This window comes from Zea mays, chromosome 7 (genome assembly GCF_902167145.1).
Source record: "Zea mays cultivar B73 chromosome 7, Zm-B73-REFERENCE-NAM-5.0, whole genome shotgun sequence".
Taxonomy (NCBI): domain Eukaryota; kingdom Viridiplantae; phylum Streptophyta; class Magnoliopsida; order Poales; family Poaceae; genus Zea; species Zea mays.
Genome location: NC_050102.1, coordinates 21449421 through 21464141, shown reverse-complemented (window position 1 = coordinate 21464141; position 14721 = coordinate 21449421). Strand labels below are relative to the sequence as shown.

General features: G+C 45.3%; 1 pseudogene; it reads left to right on the top strand.

Annotated features, from left to right (window-relative positions):
* Nucleotides 1-11472: 11472 nt before the first annotated feature.
* On the top strand, nt 11473-12442 carry LOC103632132 (uncharacterized; annotated as a pseudogene).
* The last annotated feature ends 2279 nt before the right edge of the window (nt 12443-14721 follow it).

Here is a 14721-nt window from a genome sequence, read left to right as displayed (position 1 = left end):
GTCAATTTATGAATACTCAGTCATTTCATCTTTTAACCTCAGTCATTCATGAGAATTACTGAGCCAGAATTCATTTTAGCAGGTAAATCATTTTAAAAAAACAAGTATTACAAGAAAGGAAGTGAACAAACTCAAACATTCTAATGAATACTTAGACATTCTATCTTTTTAGCCTCAGTCATTCATAAGAATAACTGAGATAGGAGCCATTTAGTAAGTCAGATATTCTAAAAACAAGCATTACCAGAAAGGAAGTGAACAAACTCAGTCATTCTATGAATACTGAGAGAAGTAATTTTAGTGGGTCGGTCATTGTATTTTTATCAGGGTCAGTCATTATAGTTATTAGGGTCATTCATTGTACTTATCAGTGGTCACTGTATTATCAAGGTCAGTCAATGTGATTAAATAAAAAATTAAAATATATATAGCATGTGATCTAGTTTTCTTCAAAAAATATTAGAAACACAAATATGATATCGCTTCAGTGATTAAATATTTTAATTATAAGATATAACGAAAACAAACAAACTAAAAAAGATTTTCTCGGTCCACGTGCATGCGGCTAGGGTTTCCCGCACGGGTCTTTCCCAGTCCATGTGCATGCGCGGGCACCGGGCAGACGTCTCCCGTAGGCCGTAGGACAGGAGGTCAGGAGCGAAATAACTATTTAGCATCTAGAGTAACAGACAACACTACCATATAGAGAGATGTTTCCAACTGTATACATATAAAATTATCTTTTAAAGTCTACTAGGGCTCGCATTACTCATCTGTTCTGCTGCGTTTTAGCATGACACAATCATTGGAAGCAATTTTATGGAGACTTTTGTGAATTCAATCATGAGATGCACAACAATAAATTATATCTTTCGTCGACTCTAACCCAATGAAAATATTGTTTCCCGATAGAAGTTAGTTAATGTTCATCGACTTAGACTAGCTTTTGTCGGTCCTCGGCTAATGTCCATTAGGAAACGGAAATTATTAGCTTTAGTTGGTTAGCTAATTTTCGTTGGCTACAAGCAGACAACAAAAAATTAGCTCCGATAATGATAACTTACATCGGTCAAGAACAAGCCAACAAAAATTAGCTAACTTTCATCGACTGGTCGTTTAGTCGATGAAAGTTATCTCTAGAAGATTAACTTTTGTCAATTGTCTATTTAGCTAACAAAAAATGGTAGTATCAACAGCCAACAATAGATGATATTTATTTACTTTCTCATATAAATCACATAAAATTCATTCATTCACCACACACAAAATGATTCATGTACATTTCATCCATATAACTCATATAACATTGGCATATAACAATAGCTCAAATGTCCATTCACAAATATCCATCACATATCTTAGAATTTAGAATTTTCTTATGAAACATCGCACAAAAATATCCATAGTGTCAGTCAAATTATTAGTCATATGTATTACATGAAATCAAATGTTCAGTAGCCATATCTTGAATGATTGGTGTTCTGGTCGCTACCTTCAGAAGGGTTACCGAAGATTACATTTACAAATGCAGTTTTAGCATCCCCAAACCCAACTACATAGACCAAAATGTGTTATTAGCAACAATTAGATGTTGATATGGAACGATTGAAATCTTAAGAATATAACAAACACTAAACACATATCTCTAGGGTTGGTATTTGTGCAGGTGGAGTATGGTAAATTTGAGGCTATTGTGCCATCGATCCCTATGTGAAATTTACGAACGAGGCCAAATGAGCAAACTTAGTTTGAATTAGTCAAGTTTAGAAACAATATTATATTTTGCTAGTTTGAGTAATTTTTGCTACTGTAAGGAAAATGGACCCCGGGCCATTTGGCTAATTGAGTTTTGGTGTTTGATGAACAACACAATCCGTGAACTAATAAGTTTTCTAGTGTTTGTGTTTGTAGTTCACATGATGCGAAGAGAATTGGACCAAGGCAATGAGGATGCAACACCTCAAAAGAAGACATAAAAAGATGCATAGGAGTCCAATACTCAAGAACAAAGAAGCCCAAAGAAATCAGCGAAGAAATCCAAGATAAGGGCTGTCAGCCAGCGCCTGGTGGCGCACCGGACATCGGTGTCCGGTGTGCACCGGACTGTCCGGTGAGGCACCGGACAGTCTGCGCAGAGAGACCGCAGACAGACACTCTCTGGCTGTAGCACCGGACTGTCCGGTGTGCCAACGGGCAGAAGGCAACGGTCGGATCCAACGGTCGACTGCTACAGGCGCCAACGGTCGGCTGGCGTGGCGTGCACCGGACATCTACTGTGCAGTGTCCGGTGGTGCACCGGACTGTCCGGTGCACCCGACGATAGAAAGCTGTTGCTTTCTGTCCAACGACTAGTTGAGGGTGTGGAGGCTATAAATACCACCCCAACCGGCCATTCTCAAGTGTGAGAGCCCAAGCAACATACCAAGGCATATAGTGCACATTTCCAAGAGCTCAAACACCCAAGTGCTTAATAGAATCACTCGGTGATTAGCGTAGGTGCTTTGCGAAGTGCTTAGGTTAGTTAGACCGCTTTAGCGCTTGCTCTAGGTGAACCCTAGATTGTTGAGTGAGTTTAGATAAACCTCACAACCCCTCGGCTCTTGCGTGAGCCATTGTAATTGTACCGAGTGGGGCGAGAGTCTTGCGAGACCGTGACAACCGCGTTTGTGTCACGGCCGCCACCGTGTACCGGAGGGAACGAGGCCCGCGGCATTTCGGCCGGAAGCTCGATAGTGGAGACGGCGGGGAGCGTCCGAGAGGAGCCGGAAGCGGAGCACCACTTGCGTGTGGAGAAGGCCCGCGACTCTCTACGGAGTTACTCGACCGAGGTGCTTGGCCCTCGCGTGGGCTTCCCTTCGCGTAGGGGCACCAACGAGGATTAGTCGGGACCTTGCACGGTTCCGGATACCTCGGTAAAAATACCGGCGTCATCCACGAGAGTTTGCTTCTCTACTTTGCTCTTTAAGTTTCCGCATTTATATTAAGCATTTAAGTTTCAATCTTGTATTCATACATATCTAGTGTAGATTGAAACTTAGCCTTTGCGGTAGAGATAGCAACACTTAGACAAAACCTAGTTTGCACATTCTAGTTTGACTATTTGCATAGGTTTTGCTCTAGGGATTTAATTGTGGCCTAGTTTAGCGAAAGTTTTAGAAGTCCTAATTCACCCCCCCTCTTAGGCGTCACCCGTTTCCTACAAGTGGTATCGGAGCCTGGTTTGGCTCATTTGAAACGTTTTAGCTTCACCGCTAAAAGAGCCGACGCTTTTTAGAGGAAGGGATGGATACCCATAGGCCACCACACTTCGACGGCACTAACTTCCCATATTATAGTGCTAGAATGGCTTGCTACCTAGAGGCCGTTGATCTAGGTGTTTGGAGAGTCACTCGTGACGGGATGAAACCCCTCAAGAATCCCGAGAAACCAACCACGAGTGAGGAAAAAGAAATTCACTTAAATGCTAGAGCCAAAAATTGCTTGTATGAATCTCTTAGCATGGATATTTTTAATCAAGTATTTACCTTGAAAACTGCTAATGAGATTTGGCTAAAATTGCATGAGCTCCATGACGGCACATCCAATGTCCGTGAGCAAAAACATTGCCTAGTCTTAAATGAGTATAATTCTTTTGCTATGAAAGATGATGAGCTTGTTAGAGACATGTATTCTCGTTTGAATCTAATTATCAATGAGCTCAATTCTATTGGCATTAATAAGCTAGGTGATGCGGACATTGTGAGGAAGATTATCTCCCTACTACCACAACGAAGATATGGGAGCATCATCACTATCCTTCACAACATGGAGGACTTGGGTAACATGACCCCAACCATTGTAATTGGAAAAATCGCGGCTTTTGAGATGTCGCGAAAAATGTGTCGGGGAGAGGAGCCAACTTCCTCAAGGCCATATGCTTTTGCATGTGATGAAAGGAAGGGCAAAAAGAAGGCTCCCACTCCAAGTTCCTCAAGTGAAGAAGAGGAGGAAGAAGAAATTGATGATGATGAAGATAATCAACCATGCACATCATCCTCCGAGGACGAAGAAACAATCTGACGCGTTGGAAAGGTAATGAGGATGATCCGCAAGATTAATCTAATGGGTGTGCCCCTGCAGGTCGAGGATCTTCTCTTTAACATTGACAGGAAAAAGCAAAGGAAGAGAGGATGCTTCGCATGTGGGGAGAAGGGCCACTTCAGGGACAACTGTCCAAATATGGCCAAACCCAAAAAGGAGAGGAGCAAAGGCAAGGCGCTAACAAGTGTTAGAACTTGGGATGATTCTTCAAGTGAAGATGAACCTCCAAGGACGCGTAGCCACCGGTCGTCATCACGCTCATCACGGTCATCACACAAATGCCTTATGGCAAGAGGTAACAAAAGCATTCCATCCTCTAGTGATGAAAGTAGTAGTGATGATGAAGGTGAGGGAAAGCCCTCTGTAGATGAGCTTGCGGAAGCCGTAGAATTTTTCCAGGATGTTTGCACTAAGCAAAAAGCTCAACTTAAAACTTTGAAAAATAAGTTGATTAGCTCCCAAAATGATTATAAAGGTTTGCTAGAAAAATTTGAAACTTTTGCAAACTTAAATAGTGAGTTGTCAACTAAAATTGAGCTATCAGAATCTAGTGCTCCATCCACTACTACCGATGATAGCCTTATTAAAAAGAATGAAAAACTTAAGGCTAAGTTAGATAGCTCCCAAGAAGCTATTGAAAATTTGCTAGAGAAAATGGAAATTCTTAGCATACACAATAACGAGCTAACTACTAAGCTAGAAAACATTGGTAGCACCCCAGCAGCATCTTTAGTTGAAATACCTGAAATAATTAAGAAAGATGCTTCTACTTCCTGCTTTGATTTAATTGATGATTCTAACTCCTGCAACCAAGTCGTTGTTGAGAATATTGTTGTAGAGAAATGTTCGGATGGGGTTGCAAAGGAAAATGAACAATTAAAGCAAGAAGTGGCTCGCCTTGGAAAAGCTTTGTATGACAAGAAAGGCAAAGCCAAACAAATCCGACCTCCACAGGATAACACCACTGCGGGAGTGAACAAGCCTGTAGAGGGAGAAACTGTGATTTGTAGGCTATGCCACATGGAAGGCCACAAGTCTTTCCAATGCAAGGTGATGACTGGGGATAATCGAAGGCAAAAGCTCAAGCAAAAGCCATCAAGCAAAATCTCCAACACCTACATCAAAAAGGTGGACAAAAAGGCTGCTACACCATATTTGATCAAAAAGAAAAAGAATGGAAAGGTGATAGCAATCAAGGCCAACAAGCAAGCCAACAAAGGAAATGGGGCCAAACGCATCTGGGTGCCAAAGGAAATAATTACAACCATGAAAAGCACCAAGAAGGTTTGGATCCCGAAAGGGAAGTGAGTAGACCAAAGGAGGAACGGGAAATTTGGAGACTTGGCAATTTTGGGATGTATATCATGGGGTACATCATGTTGGATCAAGTTTAATTGCCAAGTGGGTTAGTGAAAACTTTGGACCCAAATTTCCCACCCATGACTAAGGTAACTAGATTTTATTGTATTCCTTATTTTTAGATATGCGTATCTATTTACTTTTTATCTAGTTTACCTTTCTTGCCTAGTATTACATTTGTTATGTACTTTCATTTCAAATCATGCATACTAGGTAAATCATATGGTAGGATTGCTTGTTCTTAATTCATATACTTAAGCAAACCTACAAGGCTTAAAATGTTTATTTAAGCACGGTACATAGCTTTTATATCACTCCATAGTAAATGATGCATAAATTAAAAAAAAATTGATTTCCACAAGTTGTATCATTTAACTTATATGTGCCAAAGTTTGGATTATGGATAATTTGCCCCTCTTGATATCAAATCAAAGTGCATGTCTCCTACAAGTATTCAAAACTTGTATGCACACCTTTAGGGGGAGGTTACTCTATAATCTAATACTTTGAGACTAACACCTTTTCAAGTCTATTTCATGTGATAGTCTCATTGTAAGGAAAATGAAGTCCCCGGAGAAAGACAACAATCTTCCACTGCAAAATCTTCAAGAACTCTCATGTCTCTCAAGCTCACCATTGACTTTCAATTGGTATCTTTTGAGACTACATTCAGTATCATTTACATGTCTTCTCCAATATTTGATTAGACTATATTTCATATCATATGCTTCCATGTTGCTAAAAATGCATAAGTAGTTAACTCATATTCTGTTACCTATGCATAAGGGAAGTTAGTCTTTCCAAATCATGTCTTGCACCTCTGATTTTCACATGCTTTTTCCTAAGTAGAGGATATCTGTCAGGGGGAGTATTTCTTCATCTCTAAAGGGGGAGAAAAACTCTTTCTAAAGGAGAATACTCATTTAGGGGGAGTAATCTTTTGAGGACTCCTTCAAGTGGTATCATTCATGGCTTAATTTAATATCCTTCTAGTGATATCATTTGATACAATTCTTGTTGAGGGCAAGCTTTTATTTACTTTCTACATGCTTTTAATGTCTGCCTTTTCGGTGGTTGATGCCAAAGGGGGAGAAGTTTAGGGACCAAAGCAATGAAAACTATATCAAACACCCAAAGCAATGAAAACTATATCAAATACCAAACACCACCAATTTAAAATTTTATATCTACAAATGGCTTTTTAAGTGGTTTTGGTTATTTGGTCCAAAAATAGGAAGTAAGTGAATTATGGAATTAGGAGGAGGCTTAAGTCCATAATATCACATTATGGGGACAATCATGCATCTTAGCAAGTAGATTGCATATTTTCATTCAAATACTTGTATTATTTGCTTGCTTTGGTTGTGTTGTCATCAATCACCAAAAAGGGGGAGATTGTAAGGAAAATGGACCCCGGGCCATTTGGCTAATTGAGTTTTGGTGTTTGATGAACAACACAATCCGTGAACTAATAAGTTTTCTAGTGTTTGTGTTTGTAGTTCACATGATGCGAAGAGAATTGGACCAAGGCAATGAGGATGCAACACCTCAAAAGAAGACATAAAAAGATGCATAGGAGTCCAATACTCAAGAACAAAGAAGCCCAAAGAAATCAGCGAAGAAATCCAAGATAAGGGCTGTCAGCTAGCGCCTGGTGGCGCACCGGACATCGGTGTCCGGTGTGCACCGGACTGTCCGGTGAGGCACCGGACAGTCTGCGCAGAGAGACCGCAGACAGGCACTCTCTGGCTGTAGCACCGGACTGTCCGGTGTGCACCGGACTGTCCGGTGTGCCAACGGGCAGAAGACAACGGTCGGATCCAACGGTCGACTGCTACAGGCGCCAACGGTCGGCTGACGTGGCGTGCACCGGACATCTACTGTGCAGTATCCGGTGGTGCACCGGACTGTCCGGTGCACCCGACGACAGAAAGCTGCTGCTTTCTGTCCAACGGCTAGTTGAGGGTGTGGAGGCTATAAATACCACCCCAACCGGCCATTCTCAAGTGTGAGAGCCCAAGCAACATACCAAGGCATATAGTGCACATTTCCAAGAGCTCAAACACCCAAGTGCTTAATAGAATCACTCGGTGATTAGCGTAGGTGCTTTGCGAAGTGCTTAGGTTAGTTAGACCGCTTTAGCGCTTGCTCTAGGTGAACCCTAGATTGTTGAGTGAGTTTAGATAAACCTCACAACCCCTCGGCTCTTGCGTGAGCCATTGTAATTGTACCGAGTGGGGCGAGAGTCTTGCGAGACCGTGACAACCGCGTTTGTGTCACGGCCGCCACCGTGTACCGGAGGGAACGAGGCCCGCGGCATTTCGGCCGGAAGCTCGATAGTGGAGACGGCGGGGAGCGTCCGAGAGGAGCCAGAAGCGGAGCACCACTTGCGTGTGGAGAAGGCCCGCGGCTCTCTACGGAGTTACTCGACCGAGGTGCTTGGCCCTCGCGTGGGCTTCCCTTCGCGTAGGGGCACCAACGAGGATTAGTCGGGACCTTGCACGGTTCCGGATACCTCGGTAAAAATACCGGCGTCATCCACGAGAGTTTGCTTCTCTACTTTACTCTTTAAGTTTCCGCATTTATATTAAGCATTTAAGTTTCAATCTTGTATTCATACATATCTAGTGTAGATTGAAACTTAGCCTTTGCGGTAGAGATAGCAACACTTAGACAAAACCTAGTTTGCACATTCTAGTTTGACTATTTGCATAGGTTTTGCTCTAGGGATTTAATTGTGGCCTAGTTTAGCGAAAGTTTTAGAACTCCTAATTCACCCCCCCTCTTAGGCGTCACCCGTTTCCTACAGCTACAATGCATCAAGTAATAGGACAAATGTCAAAACTTATTGACAATTAGACAAATTAGAAAATAATGCTCTATATTTCACTAGTTTTAGTAAGTTTTGCTAAAATTTATCAAGCAATGGGACAATTGAGCAAACTTAGTTTGCTGAAACCAAGTTTAGACTTCATCAAGCAAGAATGCTATGTTTGACTAGTTTGAATTAGTTTGCTAGAATCAATATACTTAGAATGCATGACTTACTTGAACTCCTTGAGGTCCCGATGGATAGCCACCCCATTACGACAATGGTGGGTTGAAATTGTGGCAGTTAATGTTCATCCTAAATTAATGTAATGTTGCTTGCAGGTGCAATGTGTCATTATGCTAAGCATTATTTAATACTTATAACGGAAACAATTGGAAATACATCCTTACTTGAAAATCATGGCATATGGTTGTGATATGAACAAAGCATAGTATGTACTATTATTGTTCCTTTTGGAATTCATCTCGTTTCTTTAGCCCCTCACACAGCCTTGCAACCTCCAACTCATGCTCTGACTGGCGATGACTGCTAGCCCTAGATTGTCGAGAGGAGACAAGCTTGACATCTGTGGACTAATGTCTCTAAAGTCAATGATGTTGAAGCTTTCTATCGAGGTGGAGCTCACCAGGGCAGGGGCCAGTTGAGGTGAGGGTTGGTCAAGGCAGCTGGGGCAGGGGATGAGCATGGTGTGGTCAGGGCATGGAGGGGGCAAGTAGCGGTGGCTAGGACGGGTGCCAGGTGAGGCTAGATATGGTCAAGTTGAACATGATAGGGGTCGGCCGATACATACATGAGGGACAGCTTAGGCAGGGCGGATGCTAGTTGAGGCGGCCAGGCTAGGGGCCGACACAGAGCATGGTGGTCCATGGGGCAGGGAGGAGAAGCAAACGTATTGCAATGAGAAGACAGTCAACCACACACGTGGGAGTGACGCCCATCAATGTATTCGACTAATTCCTCTTGGTTGTACTAGTGGTAGATAGAAAATTACTAATTTCTATCAGCCACTAACATGGGTGATGGAAATTAGCAAACCCCGCACAATAGTAATCTAGTGTTTGACACAAAACACAATAATTGGAGAACAACCTTTATGGATATGATTGTGAATTTATCTACACATTCATATGTAACAAGTTAATAGCATAAGATATCATTAATGTTGATTTTCCTATAATAAAGTGCATCATCTTTAAATTTAGTATAAGCATATTTTATATTAATGCTTTTGGTAAATCATAGTTGATAAAGATGAAGGAAGTATTATTGCCTTCGGAAAAGATCCAATCAAATCAAGAACAATGTACTTATAGGATTAATAAATAATGAGATCGTATAAAAACATAGTTTTATTATGATGGACGAAATCTCCCGATGCCATCAAAAGACAAAGACGATGCATATTGAAAATATAGAATTAAAGATATATTTAGTAGTTAGAATACTTCATAGTACTTATATGTATATTTGTATGTATTACTATTACTATGACTATTTACATGTATACTTCATAGTTAGAAATAAAGATATATTTGAGCTTGCATGACCTATCTATAGGGTAAGGATCCACTGATAGACGAGAAGCAGGAGAGAGAAATAGTCCTACGCACTAAAGAATGACCTTTTACTAACGATTTTTGGATCAGATCAGTACCATGTAACCAAGACTAAAGTTTGGTGCCTTCAGTCGTCCCGGTTGTCCAATACAGGTTGGGAATCCGTACGGTAGGTTGTTCCCAACGGACACTGATAACCCTTTCTCCGCTAATAATCCTATCAATCAAGAGAACCTATAGAGAATAGGCACAAATTAGTTACCTATAAATCAATAGAACTTATAGGGATACTAGTATAAATATGGCACTGCACACATACATGTACAAGCCACACACGACCTAACACCGCCTCTCAATTTTTGTGAACGTGCTAGCATAAACAAATAAATTGATGAGAGAGAACTGCAAAAGCAAGAATAACATGAGACATATGTAGGAATTTGAGACATTAGGAATGAGACACATGCTGATTTAAAAGGGAGTGCTAACACTTCTGATCATGTACCTCAGCTATTTTACACAAGATAGCTATGGTTTTACTGCGTACTGTTAGGTTTTTCTGGATCACAGCCGCCCTTAAAAGAGAGATCAGCAGCTTTATAATGGTTATGCAGCCAGCGGCCGGTAGCCAATCGCACTGCACTGTAGCGTGCACACTCGGGTCAGCGTCGCCGAGGAGAAGCCCAAATTGCATGTCGCGAGCTCATCCACACCACACAAGCTACAAGAACCTAAAGAAGCAGCAAGGAGAGGAGGGTGTGTCCGTCGGGCAAATGCGAGAATTACTGGGCCTGAATGGGTGTAGTGCGTTGAATGGGCCACTGTTGGACTGGCTTTGTAGGGTTCCTGTGTGACCCTTGTAATGGGAGATACTTAAACTCTATAGTAGGTGGGGAGATGAGGAAGAAAGAAATAGACACTTAGAGATGTCCAAACGGGCCGCCCGGCCCGGTCCGGGCCCGGTGAAGCCCGGCCCGTTTTGGGCCCGGCCCGCCAAGCACGATTAAAAAACCGGGCCGGGCCGGCTAAGCACGCGGGCTCAATTTCTTGTCCGAGCCCGGCCCGCAACGGGCCTAAACGGGCCGGGCCGGCCCGTTTAGCACGAAAAAAGCGGGCCGAAAAGCGGGCTATGCGGGCCAAAAAGCACGTTTTAGTGTAAAAAAAACGGGCTTAACGGGCTTAGAGCTAAACGGGCCGTGCCGGGCTAGCCCACCGTGCCTAATTTCCTGTCCGAGCCCGGCCCGCTTATTCGTGTCGAGCCGGCCCGGGCCCGCATATAACCGGGCCGTGCCGGGCTCGGACCGGGCCCAAAAAACGGACTTCGTGCCGGGCTCGCGGGCCTCGTGCTTATTAGACACTGCTCCTATCTACCTCCTCCTTCCTTCTGCTCCCCTCTGTCTTCCTCTATTATCTGTAGGCGGATCCCTGTGCGTGACATTTGGTATCAGATTTACCGATCCTTGGCTCTTCATCTTTAGCTCCGCCCACTTCGGTCGATTCAACGCTGACTCTCGCCCTGCAAAACCAAACTCGGGCTCTTCTGGCCGAGTTGGATATTCGCCTCCAGTCACTCGACGGGAAGTGGAAATCACGGATTAGTGCCCTGGAGTCTCAAGCGGCGAAGACGGCTCGTTCCATCGCTGATCGGGCAGCCGTTCTTCGTGCCGACATCGAGGCCCACCTTACGGCCTCATATGTCACGACCGAGTCTCGACTCCGATAGATCGAGATCGACACCGGAAGCCGCCTCTCGGCCTTGGAATCCAACATGCAGATCTTGGATTATTGGCGCCCCAAGGTTGATGCATCACTCGCCACGATCTACTCGTCCACCGAGTGGGGTCGCATCGAGGCTTCCCGACGGGAGAGTTCGACACCGATCGGTGGCCGCATCGGTAGCTTCAGCAGCTTCGGCGCACCGGGCATCGTCGACACACCGCCTCCCTTCGATGCGTCTGGTGGATCGGTACTGGGGCGACCTCTGGGTCCTCGATTCAGAGCCGACGGCCCTCGATTTGGGCACTGCTCTGACACCTTCCTCCGGGACAGTGGAATTGGGCATCCCACCCAAATTCACTGACCGGTCACGGGTACGTGGGATGCTCCTTCTTCACCTTCCTTCGCGTTTGTTCCTCCTGGCGAGTTAGGGTCCCATGGTTTACTTATTCATCATCTCGGGGGTTTACCTAAGCTCAGTTTTCCTTCGTTTGATGGGACAAGTCCGAAGTTATGGCAGAAGCGTTGTGAGGACTACTTTGATATGTATTCCATAGATGAGGTAGTTTGGGTGAAGGTTGTGACGATGCACTTTGTTGGGGTCGTTGGACGATGGCTTCAGTCTATCGAGCCTCGTTTGTCCTCTCTGTCTAGGAGACGCTTTTGTCAGGCTGTGCATGAGCGGTTTGGGCGAGAACAACACGAGCTCGTCATTCGCAAATTGTTCCACATACCTCACACATCCTCTGTCCGAATATAAAGTTATTCATAAGGCTCAGGATCTAGAAAGTAACGGATTCCTACTATTACAACGACTCAACCGATTATGTGTTTATACTAATTTTAGATGATTTTTGCCCCAACGAATTTTATAAAAGCTGACTGAAAAGCTGAGCGTTTGACAGTCTGCAGCAGCTTTTGGTGGCCAGAAGTTGCCAGAAGCCGAAACAAACAGGGCCGGCCAGAAGTTGCCAGAAGCCGAAACAAACAGGGCCCTAGTCACATATGAACACACAACCGACCCCCTATATTACACTATGAAATTTATTGATGGATTGTGTGATGATTAAGTCTGTTATACTTGTTCAATGTCCAAGCAATCTGGATACTGCCTGCACTTTGGCCTTATTGCAGGAGGAGGCTGACTCGTCCAAGCGGCGTAATGGTCGTAGCTCGGATGGGCCATGGAATGGTCGTACGCAACCCAAGCCTGCACTAGCCGCTGCCCCCAGGTGGGATAAATCGCTGGGGGAGAGCTGGTGGCTTCTAGGGTAATGTGTGCGGCTTCACAGTCTTCAACTGACAGCAAGGTGTGACGTCTTTTCGTGCCTATCGGCGTGCGAGGGGATTATGTCAGTACTGCGCTGAGAAATGGGAAAAAGGCCACAAATGCTCTCCAACAGTTCAGCTCCACGCAATGCAGGAACTCTGGGACATGGTTGATCAGGAACATACTGAACCAGATGGGGAATTTGTGGATTCTACCGAACAATTTGTGGTCCTCCTATCTCAAGAAGCATCAGCTACTAAATGTTCTGCTACAACGTTCAAGCTGCATGGTACTATCCAAGGTGTGTCGTTGCTCGTCCTTCTTGATTCAGGTAGTTCACACTCATTCTTGAATGTTGCTCATCATTCTCTTCTGAGTGGGTTTACTGTACTGCAACAACCTTTGCACGTTCTTGTGGCCAACGACAGTATCATTCAGTGTACCGAGGAGTTGTTGGATGCAGCTTGGTACTTGCAAGGTTTTCAGTTTCGCTCTACCTTTAAAGTGATTCCGATTCCCTGTTATGACTTGATTTTGGGAATGGACTGGCTAGAAGACCACAGTCCAATGCATGTTGATTGGAAGCACAAATGGATGTTTATCAAATACCACGACCAACCCACTGTAATTTGCTATGTTCAACCTGTGCTACCATCCGGCACCCTTTTGGAAATCAGACACATTCCTGATTCAGCCTCAACCACTAACCAGCTATGTGCTTGTTGGAACTCGCTCTCAGCAGCAAGAAAGCCAACAAGGGCGAACGGTGGTGACAACAGGGTTGCGTGCACGGGGGCAATAGCTCTGTTGATCTAGCCTCTCACGGGCACTGTGCGGGGGTATTTATAGGTATCTGAGTGCCCAGCGTCTTGTGTTAAGGACGCGTGTGCCCTCAGACACCTATTTTATCCCCAGAATATTCCCATAAAGCAGGGTTACAGACCGTAATTACAAGTACTCCTTTACAAGTTAGGCCCGTAATACAGAGGCGGCCACGCGGGGCCCGTTACAATGGGCCAGATCGCGCGTGGGCCTTGGGACTGAACGAGGACGCGCCGTGGTAGGACGTCGCCGCAGGCCTTCGTCAAAGTGCCGAGTCCTGCGAAGGGTGTCTCTGCCCGCTTTGTCTCTGTCGGACCAGCGGCTGCAGCGAAGGCCTCGAGCGAAGGGTGGCGTCTTTGCCTTCGCCCCAACATTTGCCCTCCGAGGGACCAGTTCGACAAAGTCACCTGGTGCCGAAGACGTCGCTAGATGGCGGAGACGCTGCCCTCGCTCGAAGTGGTTCCGCGGGGGTTTTTGATGTGACCGTTGATGGACGGCGTACTGTTGGATTGCGGGTTTCCCGAAGCGTCGCGGCCTGTCGGATTGCGGGTTTCCCGAAGAGCCGCGCCCCGCCTATAAAAGGGGGCGGGGGCGGCGCTTTTTGAACTCTGCCTTCCGCGCTCCGTAAAACCCTAGCTGCCCACCGTCTTGCTGCTCCTTTTCCTCCGCTGCTCCCTTAGCTCGCCGGCGTTCTGGCTCGAGTGAAGCAGACCGCCCGCCGCCGACGACGGTACGTAGCAATGCCATCCTCTTCTTCCTCCGCCGACGCCGCGTCGCCGGCCGCCGCCTCGTCTGAGGAGACGTTGAGTAACGTGGAGGTGGAGGAGTTGCGCGCCGGCGACTCTGTTGAATTTGGTGTGTCACGGATGACGTCAGCCCGTATTGAAGATATGCAGCGGTTGGGCTACTTTGGCGGCGGGGTCGCCCGTGCTCCGGGGACGGAGGAGGTCCCCGAGCCGGAGGGCGAGTTGGTTGTTTTCGAGGCGTTCTTCGTCGCCGGACTCCGCTTGCCTGCGCACCGTTTTGTCAGCGAAGTCCTGCGTAGATTCAGCGTTCAAATACATCAGCTGACACCGAACGCCATA